The sequence below is a fragment of the Phyllobates terribilis genome, unplaced genomic scaffold (assembly GCF_046119375.1).
Source record: "Phyllobates terribilis strain yellow unplaced genomic scaffold, ASM4611937v1 Scaffold_10__3_contigs__length_209671492, whole genome shotgun sequence".
Taxonomy (NCBI): Eukaryota; Metazoa; Chordata; class Amphibia; order Anura; family Dendrobatidae; genus Phyllobates; species Phyllobates terribilis.
This window is the reverse complement of record NW_027362770.1, coordinates 159,989,345-160,005,970: the sequence shown is the minus strand read 5'-3', so window position 1 is coordinate 160,005,970 and position 16,626 is coordinate 159,989,345. Positions and strand designations below refer to the sequence as shown.

At 48.0% G+C, this 16,626-nt stretch overlaps 1 long non-coding RNA gene across 1 annotated transcript in view; it reads right to left on the bottom strand.

Annotated features, from left to right (window-relative positions):
- LOC141164187 (uncharacterized) overlaps positions 1-3,108 on the bottom strand; it is a 28,119-nt gene extending 25,011 nt beyond the window's left edge. The window contains exon 1 of the long non-coding RNA XR_012250867.1: positions 3,007-3,108. This is a non-coding gene — a long non-coding RNA (uncharacterized lncRNA). The remainder of the gene's footprint in view (positions 1-3,006) is intronic.
- Positions 3,109-16,626: the final 13,518 nt, after the last annotated feature.

The window sequence follows — 16,626 nt, the reverse complement described above, 5'->3', positions numbered from 1 at the left end:
CTGATTGGTCGCCGACGCTGGGCGCGACCAATCACCGATTTTGTCGCCACATTTAAATAGCGTCCGCGACCAATCAGCACAGTGGTGTTTAAATGTGGAGCCAAGATCGATGATTGGTCGCGGCCGATATTTAAATTTGGCGCCCAAATCGGTGATTGGTCGCGGACAGCGTCCGCGACCAATCAGCACAGTAGTGTTTAACTTTTGCGGCAAGATCAGTGATTGGTCGCGGGCCAAGACCGCGACAAATCACCGATTTGTGCAGCACATTTAAATAGCGGCCGCGACCAATTGGATGTCAGCGCCGCTCCCCGGTCCTCCCTTCACACCCTAGCCGCATGGATGTCAGCGGCGCTGCCTGTGCGGCTACTTCCGCTGCGAGAACCCGGGACATGAGCAGGCGCTCGCAGCAGAAGTATCCCGACCCGCAGCGCTGCTCCCCGGTCCTCCCTTCACACCCTAGCCGCTGATGTCCCCACAGTATCCGCATGGTGTTACAAAGGTCCGGACATTTGTGTTAAAAATCGCTGATTGGTCGCCGACGCTATTTAAATGTGGCGCCAAAATCGGCGATTGGTCGTGCCCAGCGTCGGCGACCAATCAGCGATTTTTAACACAAATGTCCGGACCTTTGTAACACCATGCGGATACTGTGGGGACATCAGCGGCTAGGGTGTGAAGGGAGGACCGGGGAGCGGCGCTGACATCCATGCGGCTAGGGTGTGAAGGGAGGACCGGGGAGCGGCGCTGACATCCAATTGGTCGCGGCCGCTATTTAAATGTGCCGCACAAATCGGTGATTGGTCGCGGTCTTGGCCCGCGACCAATCACTGATCTTGCCGCAAAAGTTAAACACTACTGTGCTGATTGGTCGCGGACGCTGCCCGCGACCTATCACCGATTTGGGTGCCAAATTTAAATATCGGCCGCGACCAATCACCGATCTTGGCTCCACATTTAAACACCGCTGTACTGATTGGTCGCGGACGCTATTTAAATGTGGCGCCAAAATCGGTGATTGGTCGCGCCCAGCGTCGGCGACCAATCAGCATAGCGGTGTTTAAATGTGGAGCCAAGATCGGTGATTGGTCGCGGCCGATATTTAAATTTGGCACCCAAATCAGCGATTTTTAACACAAATGTCCGGACCTTTGTAACACCATGCGGATACTGTGGGGACATCAGCGGCTAGGGTGTCAAGGGAGGACCGGGGAGCGGCGCTGCGGGTCGGGATACTTCTGCTGCGAGCAGTCGCTCATCTCCCGGCTTCTCGCAGCGGAAGTAGCCGCACAGGCAGCGGCGCTCCCCGGTCCTCACTAATACGATTCCGCTCCCCGGTCTTCACCAATACGATTCGCTGATTGGTCGCGCTCTCCGCACGCGACCAATCAGTGATCTTGGCGCTAAAGTTAAACACCGCTCTGCTGATTGGTTGCGGCCGCTGCCCGCGACCAGTCACCGATTTGGGCGCCACATTTAAATAGCGGCCGCGACCAATCACCGATCTTGCCGCCACATTTAAACACTGCTGTGCTGATTGGTCGCGGACGCCAGATGCGACCAATCAGCGAGCTTGGTGCCAAATTTAAACAACGCTCTGCTGATTGGTCGCGGACTCCAGCCGCGACCAATCAGCGAGATTGGCACCAAATTTAAACAACGCTCTGCTGATTGGTCGAGGCCGTTGGCCGCGACGAATCAGCGATTTTGGCTCCAAATTTAAACCCCGCTCTGCTAATTGGTCGCGGATGCTGGCCGCGACTATTCAGCATTATTGGCGCCAAATTTAAACACCGCTCTGCTGATTGATCGCGGTCGCTGGCCGAGATCAATCAGCAGTATTGGCGCCAAATTTAAACACCACTCTGCTGATTAGTCGCGGTCGCCGTCCGCGACCAATCAGCAATATTGGCGCAAAATTTAAACACCGCTCTGCTGATTGGTCGCGGTCGCCGTCTGCGACCAATCAGCAGTATTGGCGCCAAATTTAAACCCCGCTCTGCTGATTGGTCGCGGTTGCCGGCCTTGACCAATCAGCAGTATTGGCGCCAAATTTAAACCCCGCTCTGCTGATTGGTCGCGGCCGGCAACCGCGACCAATCAGCAGTATTGGCGCCAAATTTAAACACCGCTCTGCTGATTGGTCGTGGCCGACGATTGCGACCAATCAGCATTATTGGCGCCAAATTTGAACCCCGCTCTGCTGATTGGTCGCGACCGCCGGCCGCCACCAATCAGCGATTTTGGCGCCAAATTTAAACCCCGCTCTGCTGATTGGTCGCGGTTGCCGGCCGCGACTAATCAGCCTTGTTGACGCCAAATTGCCGGCCGCGACTAATCAGCATTATTGCCGCCAAATTTAAACACCGCTCTGCTGAATGGTCGCGGCCGTGACCAATCACCATTATTGGCGCCAAATTTAAACACCGCTTTGCTGATTGGTCGCGACCGCCGGCCGCAAACAATCAGCATTATTGGCGCAAAATTTAAACCCCGCTCTGCTGATTGGTCACGTTCGCTGGCCGCGACCAATCAGCATTATTGGCGCAAAATTTAAACCCCGCTCTGCTGATTAGTCGCGACCACCGGCCGTGACCTATCAGCGATATAGTTGCCAAATTTCAAGACCGCTTTGCTGATTGGTCGCGGTTGCCGGCCGCGACCAATCAGCGATTTTGGCGCCAAATTTAAACACCGCTCTGCTGATTGCGCCCGGTCTGCGCATACATATTCTAGAATACCCGATGCATTAGAATCGGGCCACCATCTAGTTATATAAGATCTCTTTTTCTGGATTCCTCTAGGGAAGCAAAAGCTCCGACACCTTGGAGACACTTTCTAGAATAGGTAAATTAGACTTCTCCTTTATTTTCACTGTATCATTACTGCAACCTAAATTACGTAGTATAGATACATATGGATCAAAATTCTGACTGCTTGAATAATATAGTCCTTTAAAACCCCTTTAAAGACACAGGGTGACCCCTTAAATATTGGTTCACTCGCCTATGAAGCAGAGAATGAGAACCAGGACCTTTAGCATGCGTGAGAGATCCATCTTCAAAGCTGTGCCAGTTAGGAATGCCATAGGGGCAGGATGGAAATCAAAAGCATAAAAAAAAGGAAACAAAAATGGGGAAACAAAAGAAGTAAAAAAGGTAAGCAAATTGTCTAAGGCCAGCTGCAAAAATACTTTTTAAGTGTTAAAATTACAATTTTTATATTTATGAAGATACCTATATTGTCCAGTAGTCCAGAGTTTGTTCTATGCAGTTTTAATATGGGTAGATGGCAAATCTTTTACTTTGAAATACTCTTTTAATGACTAAGTGCCAGTTTGAATGACAAAATCATTTAAAGGGAGTCTGACTCCAGTTTTATGCTATGTAATGTGAGACTATTTCACACATGCGGTCCATACATATAACAAAAAAATAGTAATACTCCCAATATCAATTTACACACAGAACTTTTACACAGTGCACGATAGTCACCACGCAAGAAAATGGAAGTAACAAAAATGTGTTAAAATAAATATTTTATTTTAAACATGATAAAAATAATTAAAATAGGAAAAGGTACCAATGTAAAGATAGACAAAATGGAACCTTTTTATATTCAGAGAAAAAAAGGTGAAACTATAAAGCTTTTTACACACAATGTGTTTCACTTGTCAGCTGCCATAAATTTAATACTTCAAAATTGATTCATATATTCAAAAAATAAACTTGATTAACACCAAGTAGGTATATAATAAAGATAATACAGTACTCAGTCCATCAAAGGTACAAGAAAATTTCAACATGGCATTTCATCTTGATTATTCTGACACTAAACAGCCCAGATATGCTTAACACTGAATTATTGTCAAAACTATGTCAGAGCTTAATACAGCAAGAAGTATGGCCAAAGTAATACATCAGATGATAATAGTGCTGTAGGTCATAAAAGACACATAGATCCAGCACATAATTACCTCCATAAATAGTAACATTAAATAAACACTTCTTGCTTAATAGTAACTCTAACACTGACTAATAATGGTAGGTATCAGCTATAATCTCTAATTGACATAAGCTCTTAAATAGTTATATTCACCTATATCAAGTGGTCCACACTAACATAGAGGCTCCTGCTTCGGGCATATCTGGGCTGTTTAGTGTCAGAATAATTAAGATGAAATGCCATGTTGAAATTTTCTTGTACCTTTGATGGACTGAGTACTGTATTATCTTTATTATATACCTACTTGGTGTTAATCAAGTTTATTTTTTGAATATATGAATCAATTTTGAAGTATTAAATTTATGGCAGCTGACAAGTGAAACACATTGTGTGTAAAAAGCTTTATAGTTTCACCTTTTTTTCTCTGAATATAAAAAGGTTCCATTTTGTCTTCCTTTACATTGGTACCTTTTCCTATTTTAATTATTTTTATCATGTTTAAAATAAAATATTTATTTTAACACATTTTTGTTACTTCCATTTTCTTGCGTGGTGACTATCGTGCACTGTGTAAAAGTTCTGTGTGTAATGTGAGACTAGTGTAAGGGAGGTAGAAGAAGACGTCGATTGAAAAAAATCTAATGTGAACAATAATGAATATGAATGTTTTTATGATTATATGTTTTTATAAAGTTTTGCATTTTATCCTTTTGGTCGGTTTGTGTCTCGGTTTTCCTGGAGGTTTTACCTCAAGACCTTCCCCAGGGAATGGGAGGGCTGTCCACTAGGGGAACCCTTATAAGGCATAGGGATACAGGTTGTATCACTCAGGTTAGTATATAGTTAAAAGCTTGGGAACAGCCCACAAGTTGGGAGGGGTTAGATCAGATAAGAAGGGAAATCATGTTGCAGATAGTGCAGCAAGAAGGCACTCATCTGTCGGGCTCTTCCATGAGGTCCAAGTCCATGGAGTGTTGGTGGTGGAGTAACTGTGACATGCAGAAGTAGTGCTGTTGCTTTAAAAGCATTCAGCAACTATTAGAAGTAACGCAAGGACATGAGACAGGAAGTGTTGTGCTCCAAAAGCATCCAGCAACTAGAGGGGTTAACACAGTCACAGGAGAAGGGGAGTGTTTTAGCAGAGCCCCAGGGGGATTTTGGGGAAGTTGTTTACTGTTTGGCTGAAGCCGAAGAGAAAGGTGGTGTGTGTGTTCTGCATCCGACAGAAGCGCCCCTGCAAGTGAAAAGGATTCATGTCAGGAGTGAAGGTAAGCACAGGTCAGGTAGAGTTCTTGAACTAGCAGTGCAGAGTATTGTCAAGCAGAAAGTTAAGGACTGGAAGAAATGGTGTCACAGGGATTATCTCCTTCAGCAATCCCCCTCCATCTCACTGTGCTGTAAGGAATGCTGTGTTCATTAATGTGCTTTTGCATTAGAACTGTGCTGTCCTGCAGTACTGGGAAGACTGTGAACTGCTGTGCTGCTAAGGAAACTGTACTGTTTGTCACTGGAGCCTGTTGCTCATAAGACTTAACTTGCACTGGCTGTGGGGCTTCTTATTAAATGCTACTGTTCTACCGTTTATGAGGACTCTTGTCAAGTGTGTCTGGTCAGCAAGTGAAACAACCTACATGTCTGTGCCTGAGGGTCAATACCTCTGTGTGCCTGAGAGAAGCTGCAGCTCATGGTCTATGGTCACCCGGATTAACGATTCCCCCAGGATTCCAAAGAATTCATGTAACCTGTCTCGTCCCTATCTGAACCTAGTAGCATGCGTGTAACATTGGTGGCCCATACGGGGAATCCTGAGTGGGAATTAGCTTGTAGAGGGAGAAGAGGAAAATTGTCTGGAAAAACATAGCAGCACAGCACCTCAACTCAACTCTGCTACACCAGTTAAAGTGGACCAGCCCTAAAGAAAAACTCACTATCAGCAATGGATGTGGAAATACAAATGGTCAGAAGTAGTGAGCTGCTTCATCAGTTAACCTGTGAAGAATTGAGAACAGTAGCAGAATATATAAAGATGTCAGTGGAACAGATTTCCAAAGCACACAACCGCAGGCAACTGTTAGCTGCCATTAATGCAAAAATGGATGAGCTGGGGGAGAAAGAAGCTGAAGACATCATGGGGACATTCCTCCAGGAACTAACACAGTTTCTAACCAGGTTGAAGTTGGAGGATTGAGGGGCGGCACCAATTACCAAAAGTGGGAATCTTCATACACAGACTGAACTACAGGAATTGAAAGAACAATTCAAAGCCCTAACAACAGCCCTACAGGAATCGACAAAAACCTCTGAATGGATGATAGACTCAGACAGGACCTTTAACCTGCTCGGGTTAGATAAATCAGGGAGAAAATCGTCTCTAACACCACAATTCACCATAAGGAAAGAATTCAAGATCCTGGGACAGATTGGAGAGTGTGAACAGAAAGAGAGGCTGTCTTATAGGAACTTGTTGCACCAGATCGATGCAGGCTTACAGAAAGGCTACCAGCCAGATGAGATCGTTGAGGGGGTGGTGAAAGCGATCAGCCCAGGACTGAACCTCCTTAGTATGCTAGAAATGAAAAGTCAATTGACCTTGCAACAGCTGAAGATTATTTTAAAAGGGCACTATAAAGAAGAGAGTACTTCAGAATTGTTCCACCATCTCATTAACCTCTCACAGAAAAATAATGAATCACCCCCAAAATTTCTTGTTCAGAGCAATTGAACTGAAGGATAGACTGTTGTTTGCATCCAGAGATGTAGAAGCGGAAGAGAAGTTTGATGCTGGACTAGTCCAGAAGAAGTTCTTGAGATCATTGGGAACGGGCTTAATCAGCAAAGATATCAAGTTGCAGCTGAAACAGTACCTAGAAGATCTTGGCATTTTGGACAAAGTCTTAATTGAAAAAATGAATGAGGCAGCTAGTTTGGAGTCAGAGAGTGAATAGATGTTAAAGAAAGGCTCTGCTGCTAAAATCACCAAAATAAGTCAGAAGTTGGAGACCCCCGGTGGCCAGTCCAAAGATCATCATAGAGACCCTCCAGTGCCACCTCCGAGAGGGAACCTTAAATCACCAACAAAAGAGAGGCCTGCCAGCGCTGACTGGGAGGAAGTAATAGGAGAACTCCGAGTTGAGTTGATTGAGGTGAAAAAGTTGATTTGTTCCAGGCCAGAAGCGGTATCCCTCAGACCCAGGGATGGGTTCAAAAACAGAAGATACCCGGCTTGTGAAGCGTGCCATTCATCAATTCAGAGTACGGTGTGTGTCCACTGTCTAAGATGTGGTGAGGAAGAACATTATGCCAAGGAATGCCAATGGTCATGGTCGTTTGGGTTAAAAGACAGGAGGTTACCAGTGCGGGTTGACTGGTAACCGCGACACGGAGGAGGCCCCAGAAACAAATCCAAATCTCACCAAACCCCAGAACAGCGCATGAGGTAAAACGGCTGCGTCAGTACTATCCCCAAGTGTGTTCCCGTCTACAACAGCTGCATGGGAGACAGGGGCATCAGTTACTTAATGCCCAGTGCAGAGGTCAAACGATGTACTCCTGGGAGGAGGATTCCTCAGTCCGTAAAGATAGCCTCATCAGCCTAATCGGTGAAAGGTGCTTTATACAGTGCCAGCTAGATGGACTCATAGTAAAAGAACTGTGAGACACAGGAGCCCAAGCGAGCCTTTTAAATTAAGAATGAAGAAGGCGCTACCTGCCACACACTTATCTTCGGTTACTAAAAGAACTCTTGGGACCAGTGGAACTCCACAGCAAAGCAGTCAAACAGACCGAAATCCCTTTCATAGGCTCTGTGGAAGTGACTTTCCAACTCAGGGCCACGAAGAACAGCAACACCATAGAGCTTTTGGAACCTTTTCTTGTGACCAGTGATCAGAACGTGGCAGAGGATCATATCCTGGGTTTTAATGTAATCAGTGAGGTCATCACGAAACACAAGACGTTGGTGGTGGATGCAATCGCCACATCGCTCACCATACCCAACGCCGTGGCAGAAAACGTGATTCATAGAGTAAAGAAAGCACAGAATACAATGGACCTAAAAGAAGTCAAGGTAGGCTTGCGCCCAACCATCATCCCTGCAAACCAAATGGTGGGGGTGAGGTATGGAGTCCGGGTAGAACCAGGAAGAAAAGTCCAGAAAAGACTGTTCGTGCCAAAAGACTCCTCAGAACTTCCAGAAGGCCTAGTTCAAGGTGAGCATATGCTTACGATTCCTGCTGGTGGGTTTTCTCGAGTGACAATACCGGTGATGAGTACTACGAAACACGAAATTAGACTGGATCCAAAGACTGTGTTAGATCACATCGAACCGTTAAAATGGTATATCCAGCCAGTGTGAGACCAGCCCAGGGGTCTACAGTGAATTCAGTCTCCCCACTAAGGAACAGGAGTAGCCCAGGGGAAGAAATTGCGCAAGCCACCTTTGGGTCCTGGGATCCCCCAGTACACCTGGAACACTTGTGTGCTGAAGATCTAGTGGTAGCAAAACAGATGCTGAGAGAAGAGTGTCATGCATTCTCCAAAGATGACTCTGATATAGGCTGTATCCCGTCGTTGCATTTGAAAATCAATTTGAAAGGCACGACACCAGTAACCAGAAGTTACGTGTCTGTGCTAAAACCATTACATTGTGAAGTGAAAGAATATTTACAAGATCTCATCAACAGAGATTGGGTCCAAAAGTCGAAGTCATCTTATTCCTCTCCTATTGTCTGTGTTAGGAAGAAGGACGATACGTTGAGACTCTGTTGTGATTACTGGGAACTAAACTGAAAGTCAGTATCTGATCGACACCCAATACCAAAGATCCAAGATATGCTGGATAGCCTATCAGGAAGTACCTGGTTCTCTGTCCTCGATCAGGGTAAGGCATACCACCAAGGGTTTGTCGAAGAGTCCAGTAGACCCTTGACAGCATTCTTCACACCGTGGGGATTATATGAGTGGATCTGCGTACCGTTTGGGCTCAGTTCAGCTCCAGCAGAATTCCAGAGGAGCATGGAGAAATGTTTAGAAGGATTGAGGGACGATATCTGCCAGCCGTACTTGGATGACAATGTGGTACACAGCAAAACCTTCCAGGAGCATGTTGAACATGTGAGGACCGTATTACATCGGTATCAACAACACGGAGTTAAGTTGACCCGAAAGAAGTGTGAACTGTTCAAAAGGCAAGTCCGATTTCTAGGGAAAATTGTGTCTGGCGAAGGATATACCATGGACCCAGCAGAAGTCGCTCCGGTACTGGCCTTAAAAGACAAGCGGCCCTCTACCGTCGGGGAGTTGAGGCAGATATTAGGATTCCTCTATTACTATCGTACTTACATTTAGACCTTCTCCAGGATTGCCGACCCACTATACCTCCTCTTGGGGGGAACGACAGACGACAACACCCACGGAGAAAAAGAAGAACGCGGGTAGGACCGAGCTTAAAAGAAACAACGCCGTTTCGTTCCAACAGCCCATTCTTTGGGTAACAGACCACCAGCAGGTATTGGAAGAACTAGTAGACTACCTGGTAAAACCACCCATCTTGGGATATCCTGATTTCAATTTACCATTTGTTCTTCATTGTGATTCTTCTCAAGTTGGACTGGGAGCTGTCCTGTATCTGTATCAAGATGGAAAACTGAGGGTCATCGGTTACAGTTCTAGAACGCTGACAGACGCCGAGAAGAATAACCATCTACATTCCGGAAAATTGGAGTTCCTGCCATTGAAATGGGCTATCTGTTAATGATTTAGAGATTATCTCTACATCCAAACTACGTATACGTTTGAGATGGTCTCAATAGACTTTCTACATCTCGAGACGTGCAAGGGTGGTTACGAATATATCTTGGTGGTGATGAACCATTTCACTCGATTTGCTCAGGCATATGCCACTTTGAGAACTAGCTCTTTGCCAAGCTAGGAAAGTGCTCTAGAATTCAGAGATCGCACACAACGCCATATCACCCAGAGGGTAATGGACAAGTGGAACGTTTTAACCGGACATTATTGTTGATGTTGCGCACTTTAACAGATGATGAGAAGAAAGACTGGACGAGTTCTCTGTCAAAAGTGGTACATGCCTATAACTGTACAAAAAGCGATGCAATGGGTTACTCACCCTTTTTCCTACTGTATGGACGATCGCCAAGACTGCCAATCGACATCGTGTTTGATATTCCAGTGTCAAAGACTTACAGAATGTATCTGGAGTACATTCGGAAATGGAAGGAACAGATGGCAGAGGTATACAACATAGCGTCCAAATTGGTTACGCAAGGACAGAGCAAGAGTAAGGAGTACTATGATTGAAAATGTTATGGAGCAGAATTGGCACCGGGAAGCCGGGTGCTAGTCAAGAACGTACGTGAGAAAGGCGGTCCAAGAAAACTTTGTTCGTATTGGGAAGACAAGGTGTATGTGGTCTTAAGGAGAAAAGCTGATGACAGCCTAGTGTATGAAATACAATTGGAAACGGGAGACAAGAAAACCAGAATCGTCCATTGGAATTTACTACTACCCTGTGATTGTCTCCCACCACAACAAGACTTCCCAGAAGTAGACCAACATCGTCCAAGATCGACTAAGGGATCACCACAGACTGAAGCTCCGGAGTGATCTTGAAAGTTCCGATGGAGAAGAACACACTGTTTTATGTCTCGGACTGGCAAGGAGAGGGATGTACCATCCTCAGGAGAGTGAACTAAGTCCTGAGGCTCCAGAGTTCGTATCAAGGAGTACAGATGAAGTCCAATTCAGATCTGATGATTGAACACTGGCCCCTGAAGAGACTGATTGACACTCAGGAGGAGCGGAATTACTAGACCGTGCGGAAACGAGCGACTCAGGAGAAGTACAGGAACTTACAGAGTCAGCTCCAAGAGCATTTGAGGAAGCACGGGAGATTAGTGCGGTGAAAGAAACTCCTATGACCGAAGAACCCGTGGTATCTGAGGAACAACCCACCAGGAGGATGTCAACTCGAGAAGTGAGGAGGCCCGTGATGCTGACATATGAGACACTTGGTGAACCGAGTCAAGTGCTAAGGACCAGGTAAGCCCACTTGAGTGGTATTCACCTCCGAGAGGCAGTATGGAAGATGTTGCCTACTGGAAAAACTTGTTTTCATGCTTTGATTTTTCTTAAAAGACTTTGTAGAAACAAAGAACTGTTAAAGCATAGAGAGAGCTGGTTGAAGATGTATGAAAAGCTCCAGCTGAAGAGATGCTGATTGTTTTAATTGTGTTAATTGTTTATTTCTTACAGGCGTCCTACAAGAATAAGGTCGTAAGAATAGGCTGTTATCAATGTTTATGAACGTTATACCAATTTGTCAATGCCAATTTGTATATAACGCTATCCAACTTTCACCACTGTCTCAGAATTGGTCAGATTGACCAATTAAGACAAGTGTCGGGGACGACATTCAAAAAGGAGGGAAGAGTGTGACATGCAGAAGTAGTGCTGTTGCTTTAAAAGCATTCAGCAACTATTAGAAGTAATGTCTCACCCCAGGGCTCCGGTTGCCACAGTGGTATTGCCTCCCTCACAAGGGGTGATGCCATGCCTGGAAGCAAGCAGGAGTCCCCTAGTCAGGTATACTAGCATGCAACACTTTCCTGGCTCCAGACCAGCAAGGGGAGCTCCTTCCCTTAGCAACTGGAATCTGGAGGCGGGGTTAGTCAGAGTTAGTGAGAGGAGTTGAATACAGGACAGCGACGATGAAAGACCTGGGGAGTGGAGCTGCACGGCAGTTCACCCCAGAGAGGAGCGTAGAAGAACCGTACACCGGAGTCCGAGGTTGTGGGGCACTGAAGGCCCAGCAGCAACCGGAGGGCATGAGACTGCAGGTCTCCTGGCCCCATCAGACACCCGGAGGCTCAGCAGCACATAGGGCCCAGCACCGCCACGTGGGAGCGAAACGCCAAGAAGGCCCGAGCTGTCTGCCATACGGGTGAGCACAAAGACGTTTTACTCAGGGACGAGGGCCACAGCACAGCTATAAGCAGCAGGGCCAAAGAGATTAGCGCAAAGGGAAGGCCTCCAACTTCACCTGGCGAGGTGGATCCCCAACTTGCTTCCAGGCCGCCCAGACCTCTACTACCAGCTAGTACCCGTGCCCCGGTCTGCCTAACCACCGCAAATAAAGATAAGAGGAAACCGCCATTAAGTTGTGGACTGGTTATTATCTGCGCCATCCCCTGCACTACACTGCACAGCAACATCTATAACATCACCATTTCCTGCCCTGGAGCTAAGCTCTGCCTGTGGAGAGCTGTCCAAACTCTGCTGCGTCACCATCAGCTCCAGAGGATCTGCACCACAGCGGCGGCTCCATATAGCCGCATACCACAGGTGGCGTCACGAACATTATATAAAACCGAAAGTCCCTTTTCTGTATTCCCCTTTTATTGACCGCCCTGGGTCATGGACCGGGTCACCGCCACTGTGACATCCCTCAGCATTGACCAGCCCAGCTACTGAGTACCCCACGGCCCAAGGGGCGCGTCAACTTGGCGTCACAAACAGGATTCATGAAGCCTGGTATAACCGGGTCCTGTGTGCCACAAAGACTGTGTATAACTGTATAAACTGCAGCCATTACTGTAGCACATGCGGAGTTAATGATATGTGGGGTGTCCCATCATGGGCGGAGCCTCAGAATCGGTGCCAAAATAGGCCCCTCCCACTTGCATAGACTGTACCAGAGTTGTCTGTCACTCAGACTGAAAGGTGCCAGCCTTCCCCTTTGCATCAGACTGAAGGGGGAGATTGTCTCCTCCCCCTGCAGAGGGCTGTGTGATCCCATCCATCCATCCCAGCTGCTGCAGCTCTGTGCTGTGTGATCCCATCCATCCAGCTGCTGCAGCTCTGTGCTGTGTGATCCCATCCATCCAGCTGCTGAAGCTCTGTGCTGTGTGATCCCATCCATCCAGCTGCTTGAGACCTGTGCTGTGTGATCCCATCCACCCAGCCGCTGCAGCTCTGTGAATACAAGTGTGAGAAGCTGTGCAGCAAGAGTGCAGCTGTACAGTGACCTGCAGAGCAGCAGAGTGGTACGTCAGCAGGAACCCAGGACCTGGCTGAGGTTCACTAGGGGGGAGGAAGATGCCCAACCTGGGAGAGGATTCAGCCGCGGGCACGGCCGCCGCCACTGTAATGCCGTTATCAAAGCCATATATACCGTGGGCAGCGTGGTTGCCCCAGTACTCGGGGGAGTCACACACCCTGACCAACTTTGAGGAGAGACTGCGCAGTTTGTTTAAAGTGTATCTCCTGTCTGAGGAGCAAAAAGTCAGCATCCTCATAGGCCAGCTAATCGGTGCAGCCCAGAGAGAGGTGAAGTCCTGGCTGGGCAGGGACAAAGGCACTGTTAAGGAAATACTGGCCCGGTTGAAAGATACCTTTGACACCAGCACCGCAGCAGAAATTAAGATGAAGTTCTATGGATGCAAACAAAGGGTGCAGGACAGTGTATGGGACTATGCTCTAAACCTGCAGGAGGCGCTGCTGGCCATTAAACAGGTAGACCCCGACAGTGTGCAAGACGAGGACAGATTTCTGAGCAGTTTATCGAGGGGCTCCTGTCTAACGCCCACCGGACACAGCTGCGCATTATGGCTCTGCAGAACCCTGATCTGGACTTTGCGCAATTTAAATACCGAGTCACCTGGGTGCTACGAGAACCAACCCCAGGTGGCACTGCACGCCTCCGGCACCCAGCTATCACATACCACCAGGAGATGGTGTCCTTTTCCCCAGCACCTGTGGAGGCTGATGCGCAGACCCTAGATAATGACCCGTCTGCAGACCTACGCCTTCAGGTCCAGGAGCTGACCAAAAGTGTGGCTACGCTAACCAAAACCGTGCAGGCCATGCAATGTCTAAAAAGGAAAAGATCCAGCTGGCTTCTAGTCCAGATGACGTCCCGTGGCGACGACAGAGAAGAATTCCACCGACCAGAGGGAGGAGCAGCGATCGCTACGACCAGGATGGACAACTCATCTGCCGCCGCTGTCTAAAGGCGGGGCACTACGCAAGATTCTGTAATTTAAACGAGCAACCACTGGAGCAGAGGGCCAACCCCCAGGAGTAAGACGACCGGGCCCACAAAGCTGGCGAGACAAGTACGTGGGAGGACGACCGGTCCTACCTGTCGTGCTTGATGGCATCCCGATGAGCACACTGCTGGACATTGGGTCCCAGGTGACAACGATGCCATATATCCTTTATAAACAATACTGGACTGATTCAGACATTACCCGCCGACCAGATGAACATCTTAGCATCTATGCCAGCAATGGTCAGCCCTTGCCTCAGGTGGGGTATAAAGAGGTGACCATAAAAGTTGGACAAGTAGAATTGCCATCACAAGGAATGATTATTGTTGATATTGATATTCGAGAAAGTCATCCTATGATAACCTTAGGCACTAATGTGATAGAGAATTGTCTTGGGGAAATTAATGTTTTGCTGGAACAGGTCGCAGAGACTGCCAGTTCCAGTCAGCAGCGAGTTCTCCAGTAGGAGATCAGAGCCCTGATGAAAAGACAATAGGTAGAGCTGTCTGGAGGAGAAGTCGGCAGTGTCAGAATGAGTGATCCATTACCCATTGAAATGCCCCCTAGGAGTGAAATGTTAATATGGTGTCGGGCAGCAATAGGTCTCAGGGGTCAAGATTATCAGGCCCTGGTAGAACCCGTGTACTCTGATAGTAGGCCCACCATCTTGACAGCCAGGGGGGTAGTCGATGTCCGCAAGAGGAGAGTACCGATACGCATCCTGAATTGTGGGGAGAATGAGGTCCATTTACCCCGGTATGCCACTCTTGCTAAGCTGTTCACTGTCAGTAACAATGCAATAAAGGCAGTGGAACCCTTGCCTCCATCCAAACAGGCGGAGGATAACGGCTCCAAGGGGCTGGTGGACGATTGGTGTCAGAAGCTACAAGTGGGCACTGACTCCACCCCTTTGCACCAAAAGCATGGAGTGTACCAGGTGGTTCAAGAATATGAGCGAGTCTTTAGCAAACACCCACTAGACTTTGGGCAGGTAAAAGGGGTCCAACATCATATCCCCACAGGAGATCATCCGCCCATTAAAGAGAGGTACTGGTACCCCCAGCTCACTATCAATGTACCAAAGGAATGTTACGGGAGATGAAGGAGGCTAGGGTGATCAGAGATAGTTGTAGCCCCTTGGCAGCTCCATTAGTTCTCGTTAGAAAGAAGGACAGTACAATGAGGATGTGTGTTGATTACAGGCAGATTAACCGCATTACACATAAGGACGCCTACCCATTACCCAAAATTGAGGAATCATTAGCTGCACTAAGATCCGCTAATTATTTCTCCACTTTGGATCTCACCAGTGGGTACTGGAAGGTTCCTGTGGCAGAGGCGGACAGAGAAAAGACCGCACTTACAACACTAGTGGGCCTCAGCGAGTTCAACTGCATGCCATTCGGGCTCTGCAACGCCTCTGGAACCTTCCAGCGGTTAATGGAGTGTTGCCTAGGACACAAAAACTTTGAAACCGTCCTGCTGTACCTAGACGACATAATTGTCTACTCAAAGACATATGAAGACCACCTGGAGCACCTGGCCGAGGTGTTCGAAGCCCTATCTGGTTATGGCCTGAAAGTAAAGCCGTCCAAGTGCCACCTGTTGAAGCCCAAGGTGCAGTACCTAGGTCATGTGGTAAGCGCCGAAGGTGTAGCACCAGACCCTGAAAAAGTCACCGTGATCAAGGACTGGCCAAGACCCTCCACTATCAAAGAAGTGCGGCAGTTCCTCGGGCTGGTAGGCTACTACAGGAGATTCATCAACGGTTTCACCAAGATAGCGGCACCCATGCAGGACCTCTTAGTAGGCCAGTCCAAGAAGGCCAAGAACCCGAAACCTCCGTTCAAATGGGTTAAACCAGAGGACGAATCTTTCACTCGACTGAAAATGGCTCTTACTGGAGACGAAGTCCTAGCCTACCCCGACTATGGCCAACCCTTTGTACTCCATACGGATGCCAGCAACGTGGGATTAGGAGCGGTGCTGTCTCAGGTACAGCAGTGCAGAGAGAGAGTGATTGCCTACCTCATCAGGAAGCTCCGTCCTACGGAAAGGAACCCCAACAACTATAGTTCTTTCAAGTTGGAGTTTTTAGCCATAGTCTGGGCTGTAACAGAGCGCTTCAAACACTACCTCACCTCCTCCAGATTTACAGTTTTCACAGACAACAACCCGCTGACTCACCTGGAGACTGCGAAGCTTGGTGCCCTAGAGCAACGATGGATGGCCCGACTGTCTAACTACGAGTTTACCATCAGGTATCGGGCGGGGCATAAAATCACAAATGCTGATGCGCTGTCCAGGATGCCCAACTTGCCAGATGGGGGAGAAGACCCGGAAGAGCTGGAGGAGATAGAGCTACCCGCTTTCCATCATCATGGGGTGACCCAGTGCTCCCACTGTGTGAGGGACAAGCGCTCTGCCAACAGAGAGGCCATGTTCAACCCATTGCCCCACCATGGATGGTCAGAGACGCAGGATAGCGACCCGGCTGTCCGCCTGGTAAAGGAGTTGCTGACACAAGCTGACTCGCACCCTGATCCAGATGTTCCACAGGAGACCCAACAGTTGTGGAAGGAGAAGTGACGCGCCCCCAGGGCCGTGGGGTACT